The 21,107-nt window shown below is 42.3% G+C and overlaps 1 protein-coding gene across 40 annotated transcripts in view; it reads left to right on the top strand.

The window, feature by feature from the left end:
- Positions 1-21,107, top strand: part of MAP2 (microtubule associated protein 2) — a 334,330-nt gene that overhangs the window by 190,947 nt on the left and 122,276 nt on the right. For 35 of the 40 annotated variants that reach the window (XM_083703157.1, XM_083703180.1, XM_083703178.1 and 32 more), the window contains one exon: positions 1,928-2,000. The exons of 4 other annotated variants lie outside the window; for them this stretch is intronic. The gene's annotated coding sequence lies outside the window, so the exon portion shown is untranslated. Of the gene's footprint in view, positions 1-1,927; positions 2,001-9,852; positions 9,892-21,107 lie in introns of all 40 variants that reach the window. One more of the 40 variants, XM_083703156.1, reaches the window with a different exon arrangement.

The raw sequence follows: 21,107 nt of genomic DNA, 5'->3' as shown, positions 1-21,107 counted from the left end.
ATTGCAAAACATTGGAAGACACAAGATTTACCCACACTGGAGGAATGGCACACGCAGTTGATGGACTACATGGAACTGGCCGAAATGACTGGCAGAATCCGAGACTTGGGAGAAGAAACAATTGAGGAGGACTGGAAAAAATTTAAAGACTATTTGGAAAAACATTATAAGTTGTATGAATGTTAAAAAACGCACCTTTTAGGAAATTCTAGCTTCAGTAATGTTAAATTAAAGAGATGGAAATTAAGGTACAAGAAGTCAGAGATAGAATAATGAAACAACTTTATTGTGTTAAAATGAAAACGTACATGATTTGGGTCATAATATATTTGAAATTGGGTAACATGATAAAATGGAAGATACAATAAGTATTGAAACAAGTTAACAAATTGCAGATGTTATGTATCACAGAGAATGCAGGGTTGGGAGGACGCGGGGAAGTCCACTAGATTTGGAAAAAAGAACAAGAAAATTTGTAACTTTCTTTTTCTACTTTTATAATATGCTCTTTATTCTTTTTTCTGTATTTCATAAAACTAATAAAAAATATTATAAAAAAACACACAAAGTATTGGAGCCTCAGCTTTACGGTCTGTCCTTCCAGTGAGCACTCAGGGCTGATTTCCTTAAGAATGGATATGTTTGATCTTCTTGCAGTCCATGGGACTCTCAAGAGTCTCCTCCAGCACCATAATTCAAAAGCATCAATTCTTCGGCGATCAGCCTTCTTTATGGTCCAGCTCTCACTTCCATACATCACTACTGGGAAAACCATGGCTTTAACTATACGAACCTTTGTTGGCAAGGTGATGTCTCTTCTTCTCAAAATGCTGTCTAGGCCTGTCATTGCCCTTCTCCCAAGGAGCAGGCGTCTTTTAATTTCGTGACTGCTGTGATCTGCAGTGATCATGGAGCCCAAGAAGTAAAATCTCTCACTGCCTCCATTTCTTCCCCTTCTATTTGCCAGGAGGTGATGGGACCAGTGGCCATGATCTTCGTTTTTTTGATGTTGAGTTCAGACCATATTTTGCGGTCTCCTCTTTCACCCTCATTAAAAGGTTCTTTAATTCCTCCTCACTTTCTGCCATCAAGGTTGTGTCATCTGCATATCTGAAGTTGTTGATATTTCTTCCGGCGATCTTAATTCCGGCTAGGGATTCATCCAGCCCAGCCTTTCACATGATGAATTCTGCATATAAGTTAAATAAGCAGGGAGACAATATACAGCCTTGCCGTACTCCTTTCCCAATTTTGAACCAATCAGTTGTTCCATATCCAGTTCTAACTGTAGCTTCTTGTCCCACATAGAGATTTCTCAGGAGACAGATGAGGTGATCAGGAACTCCCATTTCTTTAAGAACTTGCCATAGTTTGCTGTGGTCGACACAGTCAAAGGCTTTTGCATTTTCAATGAAGCAGAAGTAGATGTCTTTCTGGAACTCTCTAGCTTTCTCCATAATCCAGCGCATGTTTGCAATTTGGTCTCTGGTTCCTCTGCCCCTTCGATTATAGTGATTGACAAACAGAGAACACGTGTTACTAAAGCCCACCAACTTGTCTATTATCCAGTAAATCATATTTCTGATGAAGCAAACCCAAGTGGTTAAAGCCAACCCAGCTAAAATACTCATCAAAAATACACAGAAGTGGAGTCCAGGATGAAAATGACCTAGAGGCAAATCTGTAGAGTTGGAAGGAAACACAAGGGTCATCTAGTGCAACCCCCTGCCATGCAATGCAATCTTTTGCCCAACATCGGGTTCGAATGCATAACCCTGAGATTCTCTACAAACTGAGCTGTATCCATTCAGCATATTGTCCAGATAATAATAAACATTTTGTAAATAACTTGTTTCTGAATGAAATGAAACGTATCTGTTTTTCGCAGGAAATCTTTAGTCATTCAAATTTATCCATTCATTTACAGGCAACTGAGGCTTTTATTGGTGTCCTGAAAACGGAGTACAGGAACCTTCGATTGGTACTACCCATATAAATAGGTAACTCAGTTTATCATGCTATTGTTTTATTTTAAAACACTTCACAATTCAACTTGAGCATCTATTTTGCTCCCCAAGGAGACTTGCATCCACAGTATGGTCATTTAGGTTCCACACTAATTTATAGGCAAGTATCCAACAAAGTTGTCCCATTAGCTCAAAGACCTCCACCTGTACTATGGAATGTCCTCTCCCTCTCCCTTTGTGCCCTTGTACCCTTCCAGTCTGTTATGGATATCCCCACCCCCAACATCATCTGGAACAGATTTGGGGGGCACACATGGAGGGGAGAGGAAGTCCCATTTTACTGGCAGAAGTCCTTGTTATAACAGGATGAATTTGTTGGATGCAATCCTAGGCTACCAGATTTTAATGATCCAAGTATTTTTAACCAATGGGCAGATTTGGTATGTCAAGTTCCTTATACTTCACTTTTGTCATGTTATATTTTACCTATATTGTTGGGCACCCTGGAAAACAAAATTTATACTACAATTGTGGGATACAATGATATAAATAAACAATGTGTCCAAGAGTGAGTTGCGCATATTAAACTCATAGAATAGTCCAAACAGTTCAAGACAACAAAACGAATCAGTTGGTCTTTAAGGTGCTACTGGAAGGAATTTTTTTTGTTTAGAAATGTTTTGGGCACCAGAGTCCCCGCCCCCCCGAAAAAGTGTCTTCAAAGCCTATGAGGAAGACTCAAGGAGTTGAAGGAAAGACTAGAAAAGGATAAACATTATATATATGATTTTTGCTGCATATGCTTAAGACATTTTCTTAGGACTGCAAACTTGTGCACACCTACTTGTGAGTAAGTCCCACTGAAACCACTAATACTCACTGGTGGAGGAAGGGGGGTGTTGTGGGTGCAGTTCACCCCGGGTGTCATCCCTCGGGGGGGGTGACATTGCGCGCCCCCAGGCCGCTCGCTGTGGGCAGTGCCCTCCTGGGCCGCTTGATGCTAGCTCCTCACCTGCTGATACTTTATCAGTAGACGTCAGGACAGTAAGACCTAAAGATGTGTCCCCCACTAGCAGACTGGGAAGCATAGTCATTTTACTTATAAGTCCCAAAGATCTCAGAAGCCCCACTCCAGAAAAACTTGGTAGGCACCCACTATGTGCACGTTCTGGAAGCAGTTGGAAGACATTCTTGTTTAAATGTATTTAAATATATTCTTGTTTTAATTTTTTTTAATTGCTGTTAATTATCTTATGTATAAATTACCTCGATTCACCTTGATATGGTTGTTTAGAAGGAGATTACTAAATTGTAATAGGAACATGGGGTCACGAAGAGTCGGACACGACTAAATGACTAAACAACAACAAGAAGTAGGAATAATAATAATAATAATAATAATAATAATAATAATAATAATAATATTCAGGCAGTATCTTATATAAACCAAGATGGCAAATTATGAATAAAGATGAACCATTCATAACAAAATTGGACAGATTCACATGACAACAGTTAACTTAAAATCTAGGACAAGTTCCAGGTAAATCTTTTCAGGATAGCAAGATGATTTAAGCATCCTCTCATAGCATGACAGTTTGACACAGTTAATATCTTTTGGGGAGTATTTTGGGTTTATTTATTTATTGCTTAACTTGCACATCTATTATGAAGGATTTAACACTGCAGAGCAAGAGCATTGATGGAAGGGTATTTAGTGGGGGAAGTGGAATTAGAGTCTAATCAGTACGTGGGCCAGATATGTCCAACTTCATATTGAGTGGAGATTTCCTCAACATGTTCTGCTTAAGCTTGATTATAAAGCTTTTCAAGCCAGATATTTGCCTTTTAAATAGGGTTTAGAAGGTGTATGGGTATTACTGCACCATTATTTGTCCATGATACTGTGTGAAATACTTGTCTAGCTTTGAAATTCTTTACATCCTCGCCCCTCTCTGCCTGGCAGTTCTTGGTGCCCTCTAGACATCCTTCCTGTTGTGCATTCAGGCTGGTTTGTGCTGAGGATAGTAAAGGGAAAAGGTAAGGTAAAGGACCCCCGGATGATTAAGTCCAGTCAACAGCGACTATGGGCTCATCTTGCTTCAGACTGAGGGAGTCGGCGTTTGTGTCCAGACAGCTTTTCCAGGTCATGCGGTTAGCATGACTAAACCACTTCTGGTGCAACAGAACACTGTGATGGAAACCAGAGTGCATGGAAATGATTTTTACCTTCCCACCACAGCTCTACCTATTTATCTACTTGCACTGGTGTGCTTTTGAACTGCTAGGTTGACAGAAGCTGGGACAGAGCAACAGGAGCTCACCCTGTAAGGCAGATTCAAACTGCCAACCTTCTGATCAGCAAGCCCAAGGGGCTCAGTGGTTTAGACCACAGTGCCACCCGCTCCCCAATAGTACTGGGGAGTGCTCTCCAATAGTAGTCTCCGCTCAGGATAGTACTGGGGTGCTTTCAGTACTGTTTGCTCCTGCAAAGGTTTTGGGGCAGACATACTGCTTCATTTCCAGTCAGTGAATGCTCTATATCTTCCTGCTAACCTATTCTTCAGCTCCTAAGACATATGCAGTAATGACAATCTTAATCTCCTCCTCCTCCTCCTTGCAAAAGGGAGTTTGAACTGAAACCTATTTTTTATTTTTCAAAATGCCCCATAAATATCCACTTTTCTGGTCCAGAGGGCTTTTGGATGCTGTTGGGGATGCTCTAGCAAGAAGCAGGAGGTTGGTCTAGATGACCAACAAGGCCTTCTCCAACTCTTTGATTCTGTGCAATATCCTAATTTTATTGCCAAATCTGTCTTGGATGGGCATGCAAGGCAAAGGAGGATAGATAAATGCTCCTCATTCCTAATATGCAGTTTATTATTATTATTATTATTATTATTATTATTATTATTATTATTATTCATTTAATTTCTATACCACTTCATATTTTAAATAAAAAAAACCTCAAACTGGTTTACAAGTTTCATGATGGGAGAAGTTACAGTTGCCAGACAACTCCTAGCCATACATCTTTTAAGGCAGAGGTTGTCAACCCTGTTATGTAGAGCAATTGTCTGATGCTATATAAGACAGTCCTTTGTATGAAAAGTCAAGATAACAGGGAGAATAAAAACCAGCCAAGAGTAGAAAGTTCAGGATCCCAGAGTTTGACCTGAGGTTTCAGGGTTTTAGCTTACCCCTTCCCCGGGGTCTTCAAGAGAAGCAGTGTCTGTTTTAGTCCATGAGCAACATGCCCTCAGTGGGTCCTGTTACCTGAGTGAATCCACCTCCTCCTTGTCATTGATACAGCTCTCTGTCCGCTTGCCATTTCCCTCTGGACCCAATTTGCATCACCAACCCAGAGGGCAAGACAAGCAGAGGCTGCTGCTGCTGTTTTTCCTTGTTTTTTCCACTGTTTACACAGAGGCGGCAGGTGAACAGGCAGTTAGAGCAAGAAAGAGCCACACCTATTGCAGGCCTATCTTTTGAGCCTCAATAATGCTGTGTATAGCCCTGTTTTATAAAACCTTTACACTCATTATAGCCTGAATACAGTAGTCAAGGTTGAACAGACAACACTGGTCATATACACTGTCTCTACAGTCTACACACGTGCAGTGCCAGAGATAAACATTTTAGCATGGGGACAAAAGTCTACACTGTGCCCCCCCCCTTGCAGATTCATGCCCCCTCGCCCCTGCCCCTGCACAGGCTTCCTTTTCTTGGTGGCGGCAGCAGCAGACGATGAAGGGGAGCTAGTCACCATCAGGCGAACTATCCCTCTTCGGCTGCTGAGCCACCACTACTGTCCAATTGGCTGTGTCCAAGCAGATCAAAGGGCGACTGGGTCCTACTTCTCCAGGTCCAAGGAAACAGGGTGTCCCTGGACTTTACCAGCTCCCATTCCCAGCCTTGACCACAGCACTGCCCCACCCCTTCTGAGCACCCAGGACTTGAGGGAAGCAGCTTCCAAAGTCTCTTTTATGTCTACACCTTGGCATGGGACGCGTCTATTGTTCTGAGTGTAAAGGAGACACTCCTCAATTCTGTCCTGTGCTGAACAGGTCGCCCCAGGCAGGGGTGGGGGGAATCAAGAGTCAAGTCCTGCAAGCAAGCTGATATGACCCCTACTGATCTATTTTTGTGGGGGCTTCCTGGAGAAGCCTCTTTGTGTCTCATTCCATGCAAGCTTCCTTCTTTCAGTGGTAGTGCAGGAGGGGGACAAAGGGGATAAAGTTTCTCCTCTTCATTCCTCATCCCCCACCAGTGGGAGGGTAGATATAGGTCAGCTTAGGGCTAGCTGGGGGAGGCAAGACTGCCTCTTTGCTCTTCTCTTCCATTCTCTGTTCCATCCCTTTTTGTCATCTCCCTAACCTGCTGTCTGGCACTACACAGGTCACTTCAACTAAAGACTCACAAAGATTTAGTGCATATGTTTATGTTTTAGCGTCCTGTGATTAGGATAAGGCTGATAGGCATTCTCTAATTTTGCAACCTATGTTGACAGACAAACTCAGTCTAGTGCCCAGAATTCTTTGAGAGAAAGAATGTGCTTTAAAAGGTGCATGTAGCCTAGGACTAATCTAAACACTGAGCAGTCTGTTTCACTATGCATTAGACTGTCTATGGTTTTATGCTTTTAGAAGCAAATCAGTGTCTTTCCAATAAACTATGAGCCAACTGAACTTTTTGGGTTTGATGTAGGGGAAGGAAAATCATCCCCAAAATGTGATGTATTGTATTAATAAAACGCTTCCAAATTTGTTCTACTTTGGTTGTATACTGCTCAAAGAGAGCTACTACCAGCCAGCAGCATTGTCAGATATATGATACTTCTAAAATAAACTGGTAAGTATGCAAGAAGCAGCAGGCTTATATTTTTATTATTATTAAAATCATTACCGATTTCCCTAGCCAGTCTTAATCTGTCATGCTGCCATCCCACAAATGCAAATTGTATTTCATTCTTAAGTCAACATACATTTACATGATGAATAAACAGAATTACATGGGTGAAAAATAGACGCAAAGTGACCCTGAATGGGCTGGTTCTTGCTAAATGTGGAGCATGACCAGATTAGAGAGGGCTCTGCTGTCTTTAGTAGCTGAGTTGTAGGGAGAAAGTGCAATGTTCGTACATACATTTAAATAAATAAACATTTAAATGAACAGTGACCTTCTGTCTGAGAATAAAATCGTTTTTCATTCTTTCCTCCCCTCTGTGGGAAACATGACAATGTTAATTAATCCCTGGAGAATTATTTCATACAAGCACTGTTCTGAGCAAAGGAAGTCTTCTGAGGTTGTATGAATGCCAGCCCCACAGTCAAGGTGCTGCCAAAAGAAAATTCACAATGCTTTGTCAGTGTTTGACCTGGTAAAGCTTTCATATTCAAAGGAAAATTGTTTTCAGATCTTCTCCAAAACTGTCAATTGTAAAGCTTTGGAGTGATAGATAATGTCAATTGTATGATATATATTAATATTAATGCTGGTCGGCCGCATTCTTGGACTGAAAGACAAACTAGCACAGAGGCTGGTGTTTCTCTGTGTAATTGCCTGTAGCACTCTTTGCTGTTTAGCACCAGTACCATGGCTTGAAGGAGGAAAATTTCATGAAATGTGATATTAAAAGGAAATAGGGTTTTAAAAAATCATTAGTATATGCAATCATTAGAGCCAGTGTGGTGTAGTGGTTAAGAGCGGTAGTCTCATAATCTGGGGAACCGGGTTCGCGTCTCCGCTCCTCCACATGCAGCTGCTGGGTGACCTTGGGCCAGTCACACTTCTCTGAAGTCTCTCAGCCCCACTCACCTCACAGAGTGTTTGTTGTGGGGGAGGAAGGGAAAGGAGAATGTTAGCTGCTTTGAGACTCCTTAAAGGGAGTGAAAGGCGGGATATCAAATCCAAACTCTTCTTCTTCTTCTTCTTCATTAGCATATGCAACTTGAATATGAACTTCCAGGACTTCAGGAACAAAACTAGTTGAGCCAATGTATTTTTTAATACCACGACACACTCCTCTGGGGATGCAGTAAAAATGAATAGTGGGAACCTATTTCTCTTCCTCAATCTGGGTAGCTCCTATCATTTTATGATGTACATACTAAAGGTTCCTCATTGATACAAGGAGGAATTGGCCAAACTGATGTGAAGTGTGTCCACCCTTAATCAGTCCACCCAGGCAGCTTTCCAATCTTGCCAGCCAACTCCCTTAAGAGCATTACCCAGGCAGCACAGAAGTAGCTAAATTGAGGCTTCTGTAAAACTGTATACAACCCCAAAGCAAAACTTTGGAATATTCTTAAACAATGGGGAAGGTTTAATCAGGCTAATCACATGTCTGCCCTAATCACATAGACATGCCCGACTCCCCACTTTATAAGTTATTAATGGCTGTTATTAATGGCCTCGGACTAAAACGTAGCTGAATACAGTCCATTGCTTTCTATGTGGAGTGTACATGCAGGGATGGGGAAGAGCCATGATGCTCTGCGTGTTACAGGACAGACATACTTGGAGATGACTGACTCATTCATATGGGAAAGGAGCTCTTGCATCTTCCCACCGCTGATCCAAAGAAATGAACGAGGGAGGACAAATTCCATGGCTTGAAACCATTCTGTGAACTTGGAAGAGTTGCTTCAGTGGCCTCATGCTACTTGCTGAGCCAATGAGTGCTTTTTCTGATAAGAGTTATTGTTGTTTTGAAGTCTTTTTGAGAGCAAATATGTTTTCTAGCTTTGTATATTTCAAACACACAAACAGTACTATATGGGTGACTGCATAACATTAAATTAACACTGTGTACTTACTGGTTGTTTAAGGTAAGTGTCATATAACAATTTTTATTGTAAGAGCTTTAATATTTTTCAAAATAGTCGCTTAAAGAAAAACCGGCTTATTGCTCTGTTTACACTGATGGGGGTGTTGTCCCTTAAATCTCTAGCCAACATCTATAATGGCTCTCCAGGCATTACAAATACTCATTTTGGGAGTAGTCCTTAGTAATTTAAAATACCGTTTCTACCTTATTTCTTCACATATCTGTTAATTAAAGCTTTCATGTTGTACTATTCACTACAATTCTATGAATTCATTTTACAAAGCTGAATGCATAATAATTAGCAAAAAGAAGAGAATCATAAATATATCATGCTTCTTGGGTTATTTTTAGACATGTGCACCCACATACCGCTGGTACCCTCATTGCCTTTGGGAGCTGAAAACCCCATCTGTAAATTTCAGATTAGATCTTTGTGTTAATGGTGTTTTTGTTAGTATGAAAGAAACATGCGTGCATATGAAAACTCATTGTGTGTCAGTACTGGCTGAAGCTGTTCTGACAGCTAAATATTTTCCAGGAGAAACCATTCAGCAAAATAAAATCTGTCAAGGCATTTCTGCTGCCATGGACCGCTGAACGTTATGGTGATGGTGAAAATACTGCAATGCACCAAGTGTGTGCTAGAACTAGCTCTCACTTAAAGGTTAAAAGAAGATATTACCTCTCCTCCCCCTCCCCAGCATGTAGGCGGTATTTTAATCAAGTTCTCATGGTAACAAACATAGCAATTTGAAAGTGCTGGAACCAACAGAAAATTGGCCTCCCCCCCCCTTCCTCTGCTTGAGGTGGGGGTGTTAAATCAATACAACTGCAGGGTTATTTGTTATTGCAAGACCTCTAATGCTGGGAGAATGCCAAAAAAGGATGTTTTATGTTAGTGAATTCGGAAAACAGACACTCCAAATTCTACCTTTCTGGAAAAAGGAGCCAAAAAGTGTATGATTCAAACACATTTTGAGTAGGGATGCTTCCCCCCCTGCCCCCCCCTTCTGAGTTAGTGGTCATGATTTTCTTTGCTTTCCACCATGCTGCCAGCTTGCATTTTCTGGAATTTGTTGAGATACTACTGCAGTGGTAATGTGCATGTTTAGATTCTTTTTTAAAAAATAAAATCCTTCTTTTTGTCTTTGACATCTTGCATGTAAATTTCATTTAAAGTTGTGCAAGAGGAGCAATTATTCTGAAATGTCACTGCACTCTGCTCTCCTTTGAAGTTGACATGTTTTTCCTTTAACTCAGGATGTTGTTGTGTGTACCAGTACTGGGGTCCATGCATGCCCTTTTTACACACACACACACACACACACACACACGCTTTTGGCTAGCAGGAAGAGGAAGGTGATCCAGCTTGCTTTCAAACTGCAACTTCTTTCCTTGTAGGGAAGGAGAATTCAGTGTGTATCATTTACTAGATCAGACCCCATAAGAGGTAAATTGATGTATGCCAGAATACAGAGTATTGGTGTAATCTAGTCTAATAATAATAATAATAATAATAATAATAATAATAATAATAATAATTTTTATTTATATCCCGCCTCCCCAGCCGAAGCCGGGCTCAGGGCGGCTAACAACAATAAAATAGTACAACAGTACAACACAGCACAACACTCTAAAATCATTCATTATAAAATTAATTCAATCAAACCAATGGCAACCATTGGGCCAGAGCTCCGCGAAGATTGCCGAAGGAAGGAGTCAGGCTGTGCCCTGGCCAAAGGCCTGGTGGAACAGCTCTGTCTTGCATGCCCTGCGGAAAGATGTCAAATCCCGCAGGGCCCTAGTCTCTTGTGACAGAGTGTTCCACCAGATCGGAGCCACAGCCAAAAAACCCTGGCTCTAGTTGAGGCCAGCCTAACCTTTCTCTGACCTGGGACCTTCAAGATGTTTTTATTTGAAGACCGTAAGTTTCTCTGTGGGACATACCAGGAGAGGTGGTCCCGTAGGTACGAGGGTCCTAGGCCGTATAGGGCTTTAAAGGTTAAAACCAGACCTTAAACCTGATCCTGTACTCCATCGGGAGCCAGTGCAGCTGGTATAGCACTGGGTGAATGTGATCTCGCAGCGAGGACCCCGTAAGGAGTCTTGCTGCAGCATTCTGCACCTGCTGGAGTTTCTGGGTCAGTCTCAAGGGCAGCCCCATGTAGAGCGAGTTACAATAATCCAGTCTGGAGGTGACCGTCGCCAGGATCACAGTGGCTAGGTCAGGGCGAGAGAGGTAAGGAGCCAACTGCTTAGCTTGGCGGAGATGGAAAAATGCCGTCTTTGTTATAGCTGCAATCTGCGCCTCCATGGAAAGGGAGGTGTCGAAGATTACACCCAAACTCTTAACGGATGGTGCTGGCACTAATTGCGCCCCTGCAAGAGATGGGAGTTGCCCCCCCAATCCCATATCGTCCCGTCCCAGCCACAGGACCTCTGTCTTCGAAGGATTTAGCTTCAACCGGCTCCCACATAACCATCCAGCCACAGCTTCCAAACATCTGGTCAGTGTGTCTGGGGCTGAGTCAGGATGGCCATCCATCAACAGATAGAGTTGGGTGTCATCAGCATACTGATGGCAACCCAGCCCAAAACTCCGGACAAGCTGGGTGAGGGGGCGCATAAAGATGTTGAAAAGCATCGGGGAGAGTATCGCACCCTGAGGTACTCCACACACCAAGGAGTGGCGCAATGACAATTCTCCCCCAAGCGCCACCCTCTGTCCTCGACCAGAGAGAAACGAGCGCAGCCGTTGAAGGACTGTGCCCTGGATCCCCACGTCGGCAAGGCGGTGGTCCAGGAGTTCATGATCGACCATGTCGAAAGCTGCTGACAGATCTAGAAGAATCAGCAGCCCCGACCCACCTCGATCCAGCTGTCTACGAAGATCATCTGTTAGGGCAACCAGAGCCGTCTCGGTCCCATGACCAGCGCAGAAGCCGGACTGGAATGGACCCAGAGCCGATTTTTCATCCAGAAACCCACCAAGCTGTTCAGCAACCGCTCTCTCAATCACCTTACCCAGGAACGGAAGATTCAAAACCGGGCGGTAATTGGTTAGATCTAAGGGATCTAATGATGTTTTCTTTAAGAGCGGGCGCACCACTGCCTCCTTCAGTTCCCCTGGGAATGTCCCCGTGCCAAGGGACAAATTGATGATATCCCCTAGGAGGGCCCGCACCTCGTCTGCATACACTCTAATCAGCCAAGATGGGCATGGGTCGAGAGGACAGGTGGTGGGCTTTCCAGCTTGGAGGAGTCTGTCCACATCAGCTGGGGATATCCGGTCGAAGTTGTCCAATACTGGACCCGAGGGGAGGACTGTTAGTGAGGAACGCAACATAAACAGCCTTGTCATCCTCTTCCACAGTAACCTATCACCTTCCACTACACATGACTTCTATATCTTCCTCTACACATGATCACTGAAATGCAGGATAGCATCACTTATGGCCCTCCTTCCCCAAACTCCTCCCAAACACATTGTGTAAACAACAACGGCCTACCAACAAAATCTACCACAGCTGATTGTCCCAGGAGGCATCCAATAGAATTAGGAACAGTGTTACTAAAGTCCACCAAATTTACCCAGTCACTATCACCCTAGGGAGCACCTGCTCCCCATCCCATCCTGTGTCACACCCAGGGAGGGCCAGCCTTCTGATTTTCGCTGCCCTCTGCTCCTATATGCCGACGATGCAGCGATCCTTTCCTACTCTAGAGTCGGTTTATGCAGAGCTCTAAAGATTTTTGTGGCTTATTGCAAACTCAACCATCTGACAATTAATCATGGGAAATCTAAAGTCCTGGTCTTTACCAGGTCTCGGAAAACTTACAGCTGGAAGTTAGATGGAGTCGAATTAGAACAGGTTTTCAAATTTAAATACCTGGGAGTCTTTTTTCACTACAACCTAAGCTGGAAGCCACAGATACAGTATTTACTAAACAAAGGGAAAACAATACTTTATACTCTACTCCATTTTTTTGCGGCCGACGGAGCCTCCCACATCCCTTCTGCATTGAAGGTGTACCACGCAAAAGTGGTTTCCACCCTCTGTTATGCTGCCCCGCTCTGGGCCCCAGGGTCCAATTTAACATCGCTGGGGACATTGCAGAATCAGTTTCTCCGTCGCCTCCTGAAACTCCCCATGTGTGTGAGCAACGCAGTCTGGAGTTAAGGATTGCATCATTGGAGACTGTCATCTGGAAGCGAGTCTTTGGCTATTGGCTGTCCAGCTGGCATAGGCTTCCCGACCATTACCTCTTTCAGTGCCTCTGGCGGGATGACTTTGTTAATCCGTGGGTAGGAAAAATCCATGCCAAACTTCTGAGCATCGGAATTTCCCCAGCGGACTCCTTAAAGATGAACCTACGCTCAGCCAAAAGCCTTATCGAGCAAAGATTAGCAGACATTGAAAATCAACACAACCTCTCCAGGGGTGGGGGTGTCTGCTCCCCCAGGTATCACGGAATAACCCCACCACTTGGCCTTCCATCATACATGTCATCTCTTTCATCTGTACCACACCGACTTGCATTGATTCGTGCAAGGTTCAATGTCTTTCCATCGAACCTGCTGAGCCACAGATTTTCCAAGGGTTTGGTGTCTCCGCTATGCGAGTGTGACGGGAAAACAGTTGAATCTCTTCCACATATAATGTTCAACTGTCCCCTACATAGCATAGCCAGGACTAAATTCCTGGGCCCTACTTTACTGCGCTTGGTTGGCAGGCCTGTTGAGTCACATGCCGCACTGCTTTTGCAGGATACAGATCCTTCTGTAACTCTGCAGGTGGCGAGATTCCTGAATGCGGTTATCTCACACACAAAAACCACCAAAAAACAACAACAACATCAAAAACTAATCGGACAGTTATGATGAGAGTGCATGACGGATCTCGTCTCCAGTTTTCCTTTTTCTGTGAACCGTCCCTTGGATCTTTCCGGGCCCCAAGCTGTTATTTGTCACTGCTCAATGACCCACCCTGGCATCGTGGTGTTCACCTTCTGTTGTTAGATATATTGGTCTTTATGCTTCTGTGCTTTTATGTTTGTACATACTTTATGGGCTAATAGCCGTATAAATAAAGAATTGAATTGGAAAAAAAATTGAACTTTTGCTCGGAAGGCATCTGACAACTTTCTCCTATCATATAGGCTCTCACCCTGTATGTTAACATATGAGAGTGCTGGAGGTGAAATAGTTAAACAAGTTCCCAATCAGAACCTAGGGGGGTGGAGTCCGAGGGACTATAAAACCAGCTTTGGGAGGGGCGAAGGGGGAGTTCGTTGGGAGTTGGGTGGTTAGTTGGGGTGGGAGGGAATTGGGATAGAGTCTGGGGGTAGGTTGAGTTAGCGTAGCAAAATAAGCTGAGTCAGGAACAGTTAGGAGCTAGGAAGACAAGTAAATATCTGAGAGGTGGTTTAGGGAGTGAGAGCAGATAGCAGAAGTTATAGGTCTGGATATAGGCCCATGATTGTAATTGACTGAGACCGTTTATGAAACCACATGCTTGTTAAACTGCAATAAATAAGCAGAAGTTTATGTTCCAATTTAACCCTGACTGGATTCAGTATTGTCCCAGGTAGGGTCTGGGTGGTGGCAGCGAGAAATAAAGTGCTGGCACAGGGATCAATAGACGGTGAAGCGTCCAGTGACCCTGTGTGATCGCCACAGCCACTCCCAGGGACTTCACCAGTCCCCCCCCCCAATCCTGCTGTTTCCCCTGAAGCAGCTTCATTCTTAAGGACTTGTTGGCACACTTCTGCCTGAAGACTTTTGGCAGATCTAGGAGTTTTACTCATTTTCTTGCAGATGGAATGGTACGGATAGAAATTTAAAAGCACAGGGCTGCTTTTCTTTACAAACTGCACTGCATTCTCACTTTTATGGTTGACAACTCCTTGAGGTCACATAAGTGAGAATGATTACAAGTAGAACTTACTTTGCAGGGTAATGAATCAGTCCTGGACATGGAAATAAAAACATGCCCAATTTAAACTGATTTCAGATCTAACAGAAGACTACAATGATCCATTTAAATCATTCCTACAGTCTTTGGCCTACAACGTGACTTTGGGTGCACTTCTAGCAGTTGCCATAGCTACTGTGAAGAGTCCTTCATTGTCAGTGTGGTAAAACATTTTGTTATCTCTTAATACTCATGGAGTAAAATGTGACTCCACACATCCCACTTGTAATGCATTTCATTAATAATGGGTTCATACACCTCTTTAATCAACTAAAAATATTATATTATTTACACAAGGTTGCCTTTAAATGTGGTAGATTGTGTTTTAAGGAATAGTTGCTTTTATTTGTTTAGAGTGCCTGGTTTAACAATATGCCATTCTTCGCCATGCAACTGTTTATTTAGGATGCAAGTTTATGATGATTAACATTTTATACTCAGAGGTTGAGGTAACGTTTTTTACAGCAGAAGTCTAGCAGCAATAATTAGCAAGTCATTAAAAAGAAAATTCCAATTTCAGGGACTTGCTTGAGAAGGCAAAAAGACTTTGCTGCCTAAAAAAATACGAAAGCAAGTGCATGGTTACTGACCCAGTCATGTCAGTCTGAGAATCTGAAGGAAACCCAACTGATAAGAGTTTTGAAGTCTGAATACAGCCTTTTCATTCAACTCAGCAGAGGGCATGAATCATCTCTCAAACAGAGACAGTCCCTTTGGGTCAGAGCTGAGGTCATTGAAGGGACAGACTGCTTTCCTTAAGTGAATAAGGAAATGCACAAGACTTCATTCTGTGCCCTGCAGCATCCATTTCGATACATATGTTTAGTATACAACATCCCATTAAGGATGCAAGTTAGAGCTTCTGGATACATATGTAAGGGCCTTCTGAAATTACTTTTTAGACAGAATGTCTGCCGCTCTATTCATCTTCCTTTTCTCTGGGCAAAATTGTTTTTCCTCTAATGCCCTAAAAAAAAAAATCCGCCAGTGCCCCGTCTTTCTGTTTATATGCCTAGCCGTTTCATTGTTGTGGTGTCTTACATATGTGTAGCAAAGCAAGAGTAGCTTTTCCACAGAACATTTTGCTGTGGATGAAGCCCTTCTTGTGTGTTTGTCCTAAACTTTAGCAAAGTAACAGTCTGTAAAACCCCATATGCTAGTTGAGCGACATGGGCATAAATAATTGGTTAGGAAGCTGCTTGGGACCTTCGACCTGACAGGACCTAACTGTCAGGAGCCCTGAGCTTCTCTGATATAAGTACTTTCATGGGGAATTAATGACAGTTGAATTTATAAGTTGGATCAGATGGGGGAAAATATTCCTTAGGTCAGCAAGTACCTACTTAATTCCAGAGAACTCAGGGAAAGAAGTCTTATAATGAGCAGCAAGTTAACATTTTATGTTTAGCATTTTCTTGGTGCTACTGCAGTCAATTATTTCAAGCTAAACAGGCCAAGCTCACCTGGCCTGAATCTCCTAAATAGCTTTTGTGAAGGTCATATTAACACAACATGATACTTTAATACTACTGTATAACTGGAGTCAAGCACAGAAACAGTACTGTTTGAGTTGCAGAGAAATTTCACAGGCTCCAAGCTCTGTGTAGGAATTGCCGTGAGCTGGACTTGTCGAATCTCATTGTAAGAACTTCCACTCATTCCTGATAACACTAATGTTAATTTATGTCACAGCTTTGGACTCTTCAGCATTAAGTGAGCTGTTCCAGGATCTCAATGATTCTGAAAATGTGGAAGGCTTCTGCCATCCTGGAAAACAAAAACAAAAGAATCTACAGATGAGGAAGAAGGAGAATCCACTCAGGACCACCTCCTAGCAACTGTCCCATGGGAAGAACTCCAGGAGAAAGCAGGATGTAGCCAAAGGCCACTTCAATGCCCACTCCTCCTGGACTTTCTTCCTCCTGCCCCAAAGTCCATGTTCCACTAACTGCTCTGTAGGAAGGTTCCTGACAATATTTCATAGGTTAACATTGTTCATCTAAAAATAATAATAAGTAGTTTAATATTACTTGTAAGCCACATCACATCCAAAGCAGGATGTAAATAATTTTAATACATAAATAACTAAATTACTACATGTGGCATCACTACATCAGGCTTGATGGGGATTCATCACTAACTTCCCCCTTCCCCAAAGTGGATCCCAAGTTCCCATGCAGCTGAGCTCTCCTTGATCAAATGTAAATTGCTCTCCTTCTCTAAAATGGGTCAGATGTGTTAGTTCTTTGTGTGGCATTAACAGGACACCCTGCTATTTTTCCTGGCAGTCTGAGCAAAGAGGTTAATGAGTACCAACTACAGCCTTCTTCCACAGAAGCCAAGGGCAATTTTTCAGTGCCAGAAACTAAACTCTCCTTTCACCTTTAGAGATTAATCTTTTTTGGATCTGCATTGAAGCAACTTGCTAGAGATGCATATGTCAATTGCTAGCATGGCCTCACTGTACCGTTTGTGGAAAGGGAGGGGAAAGGAATAAAATACAATATATACATACACATTGCATTTTCCATGAGTGCATAAAAAGTCTGGTGCATATTTTATTAAAATGAAATGAGCCACTATAATTTTAGATAACCTTTCAAGTTAGCAAGACAAATATTTATGCACCTGTTATTTTAAGGCATAAGTTTTGCTCACTGATATCCAGAACAACTACCATCTGGAAATATGCTTATGTGTGATGTAGCTACTTAATATTGGTGGAAACCAAATACAATGTAACTTATCTCTGGTTTTCTACTCTAGCTAGATTAAATACAATCTAACCAAGACCTTGCATGCAGCCAAATTTGTGTGCTGGTATTGTCCACCACAGAACACTGCAACCACTTGGGATGAAAATAGAGCTCAAAGTAGCATTTTTATTACACTTTGTTTATTCCTTCCTTGAGCCCTTGGTGGGGTCTGGCCAACCCCCCCCCCAAACACTGGAACCCGCACTCCTCCTGCTGCCCCCTTACTTTTTAAATAAATCACTAGAGTGGTGTCAACACTAGATCCCAGGGCTCTGAGAAAGGCCAAAGGGGTCCTTTTTCAGATCCAGGCACTCTGGGCAAGATGACCAAGAGAATGGCCCTGCTGCTATGGTTTGTTATTGCAACTAGAAATATATATTTTTTTAACTTGGAATAATTCTAAGTTTCTAGCTGCTACTGCTGCTGCTGCTGCTGCAAATCAGAGTGGCAGCACAGACATTCCCTTGGCGACCTGACAAAATGTCTGGTTCTGAGAAGTAGGACCCCGTTGGCCCTTGGTACAAGGAGAAGAGAAACTGATCCAAGTGGACTTACTAGCTGTTACGAAAACAGTTCAGCCAATATATTGGAAAAACACAGCAAGACCCAGCAAGTTTAGAATGGCTAGAGAAAAGTTCTGAACATAGTAAAAATGAGGAAAAGTGTCTGACAACATTCAAAGGAATATATAAAAGGCAACCTACACTTTATAGCCAAATGGGCCCATTTCATTGGAATGAAAGAAATCCCATTAAGGAGACATGTACTTCTTGTCTAATCTTTAGAAAAAGTCATAATATTATGATTATTTTGCTGTGCAGTCCTATCAATATTTATCAGAAGTAAAGACCACTGTGTTAATTATATATGGGATTGCAGGTTTAGCTGCTTTTTAAACAGTTAGTTTTTAAATTAAAAAATATAAATCAAAACTTCAGATTACTTTTTTAAAAATTGTAAATTGTAGCAAACATTTTTTATCTAAATATACAAAGATACTGCTTTCTATCATGAAGTCTAAGAATCTGGGGGCATAATCTCGGGCATGGTCATTTGGAGGAAGTTCCACTGACATCTGTTAAAGACTTTTCACATTTTGTGTTAATGAGAAAACAATAATTTAATATCATTCTTTTCCCTACTGATACATTCTCCTCTCCACGTGCTCCTGAGGACATTTCTCACATCACCCTCACCTCTGCCCAGCCCAGCTGCTCCCACTCCATTCTGTGCCCCTCAACTGAGTCAGGTGGAGCCAGATGAGCGCATCATGTGAACTGCTCCTCATGCTCCAAGCGTGTATGAGTTGTTTTTTTCTAAACACAAACCTCAGTATTCAGGTTAAATTGCCATGTTGGCACTTTGCGATAAGTGGGTTTTGGGTTGCAGTTTAGGCATTTGGTTTCTAAAATTTTCGCCATCACTGTCCTAGACCAACTTCATCTAGAACTCTAATCTTGAAGTTTCCACAGCTCTCAGACAAATAGCACCATCAAAATCCGCTCTTGTTGAGGAGTTTGTATAGCTTTCTTATTCCTCTGTTCAGTAGACATCTTCCCCTCACACATCTCTGCCTACCCCATGGCCTCTTCAAAGCATGCAATAAACTCAAACAGTGTAATTTTTGAAACAATAACCCTCTCAACTAATTCTTCTTCTTTGCTATTTCAGGAAATCCATTTTAGAAACAAGGCAAAATGCTGTGTTGACATAAACAGTGGACAATGCAGTACTGATGAACATCCGTTGCTAAGATGTGTCCTTCACATCAATGTTGCACTTGTAGCCTCTGATTCCATATGCAGTAGAAATTAATGGTGTAGGTGTAGTTACCATTAAGCACAGGATGGCATCCCTTTGTTCGTTTATTGGGCTCCGTCACGTATATCTAATGTAGCACCTAAATTACATGTTCATGTTCTGAAAATGTCCCCTCTAATTTCAAAACACAATATGGGTATAACATATTAAAATGCTACCAAAGACGGCAACCATTTTGTGCTCATTCAGTTGACACACAATCATCAACAGGTCTTTTGGGACCTGGAAAAGGGCAGAATGGGAGCAGATCTGTGAGTAAAATCCCACAGATAACTGAGATTTACTTAGTTCTTAAATGTCTTTTTAACTTAGGGGGGTGGGTTACTCTCTCTATTCTGTGGAAGTATTTTAATCAACACCAGTTAGTTGCAGCTGACTTCAGTTAAAAGTGGAGAAGAAAAAACTTCACCTGTATTAATATATGGACATCCCTTCTCATTCTCGCCGATTGGAGAAATGACTGGAGTATAGAACTTCCCAGAAAGCTTCAGTGAGAAATAGGCAGACCCTAGAGAAGACATATAATGGGTATAGAGCCTTTGTTTGGCTCTAGGACAAGGACTTGGAACACACGCATTGCTGTAATTCCAGTGGATGGCTAAGGACATGCAAACCCCAAATATACTTCATCATGACTAGAAAGAAAAATACTTTAAGTAACCTAGGTAAATTAGCCTACCTGCAAGCTAGACTTTAGAGTTTATTTTCTTCGGTTTCATTTTTTCCTCACTTTTATCCTGGCTGTGGGAAGAGGGACTGAATGACCCTTTAGTTCCTCTTCAGATCTTTAGTTTAAAAATTAGAAAGTGTCCACTGGAGAAGCAAGAAGAAGAAAACGTGGACACATTCTCTAGGAACTTCTTTAATGCTGGGATAATGGGAACTTTCTCCTGGCAAGTAGTAAATCTGACTAAATACAGGTTTTCTCTTGTTTTTCCTATCTCTACAGAAGTGCAATAATACAAAGGGTGGGGTGGGATTCTAATTGCATTCATAATTAAGCAGCTATAATGCAAATAAGGACAAAATCATCACAATGTTCAATTTTAAAGAACCCCTCATTTTGTTCATACTGTGCAAAGAACAAAATTTCTCGGTTGGAAAGATTTAAATCTTAAATTATGACACTTCAGTCATCCTCAAAAGCAAGAGAGTTACAGGTTGTCTAGGCCTCTTAGGCAATATTTCTCATGTGAAAAGGTAGCTCTCAGATTAAGCCAGTTTGAATTGTGAAACATTAACAGTTCACATCATCTAAAACATACTCTACCAGAGTTGTGTTTTAAATAAGAAAATGTAGGTGTTACCTTTCTGGAAAGAGAAAAATTCCTGGTTAGCCCATAAATAACCACTGTTCTCTCTTGCCTTAGTCACGACCTTGCTGACTCAGCCTTTGATATGTAATTGCCACGGTAACATTCCTCTCTTTTCCTACAGGCTAGGCCAGGGGTAGGCAAACTAAGGCCCAGGGGCTGGATGTGGCCCAAACGCCTTCTCAATCTGGCCCGCAGGCGGTCCGGGAATAGCATGTTTTTACATGAGTAGAATGTGTCCTTTCATTTATACTGCATCTCTGGGTTATTTGTGGGGCACAGGATTTTTTTTTCAAAATACAGTCCGGCCCCCCACATGGTCTGAGGGACAGTGGAACGGCCCACGGCTGAAAAAGGTTGCTGACCCCTGGGCTAGGCGGTCACAAGCACTCCTTTTGTCCTCCTTCCTCAACTCCCTCACCTTCCTATTTGGGTTTTACTGTCAG

The sequence above is a fragment of the Podarcis gaigeae genome (genome assembly GCF_964106915.1).
Source record: "Podarcis gaigeae genome assembly, chromosome: 1".
In the NCBI taxonomy this organism is placed as follows: domain Eukaryota; kingdom Metazoa; phylum Chordata; class Lepidosauria; order Squamata; family Lacertidae; genus Podarcis; species Podarcis gaigeae.
Note: the sequence above shows the minus strand (reverse complement) of the source record. Positions and strands in the feature narration are given on the sequence as shown.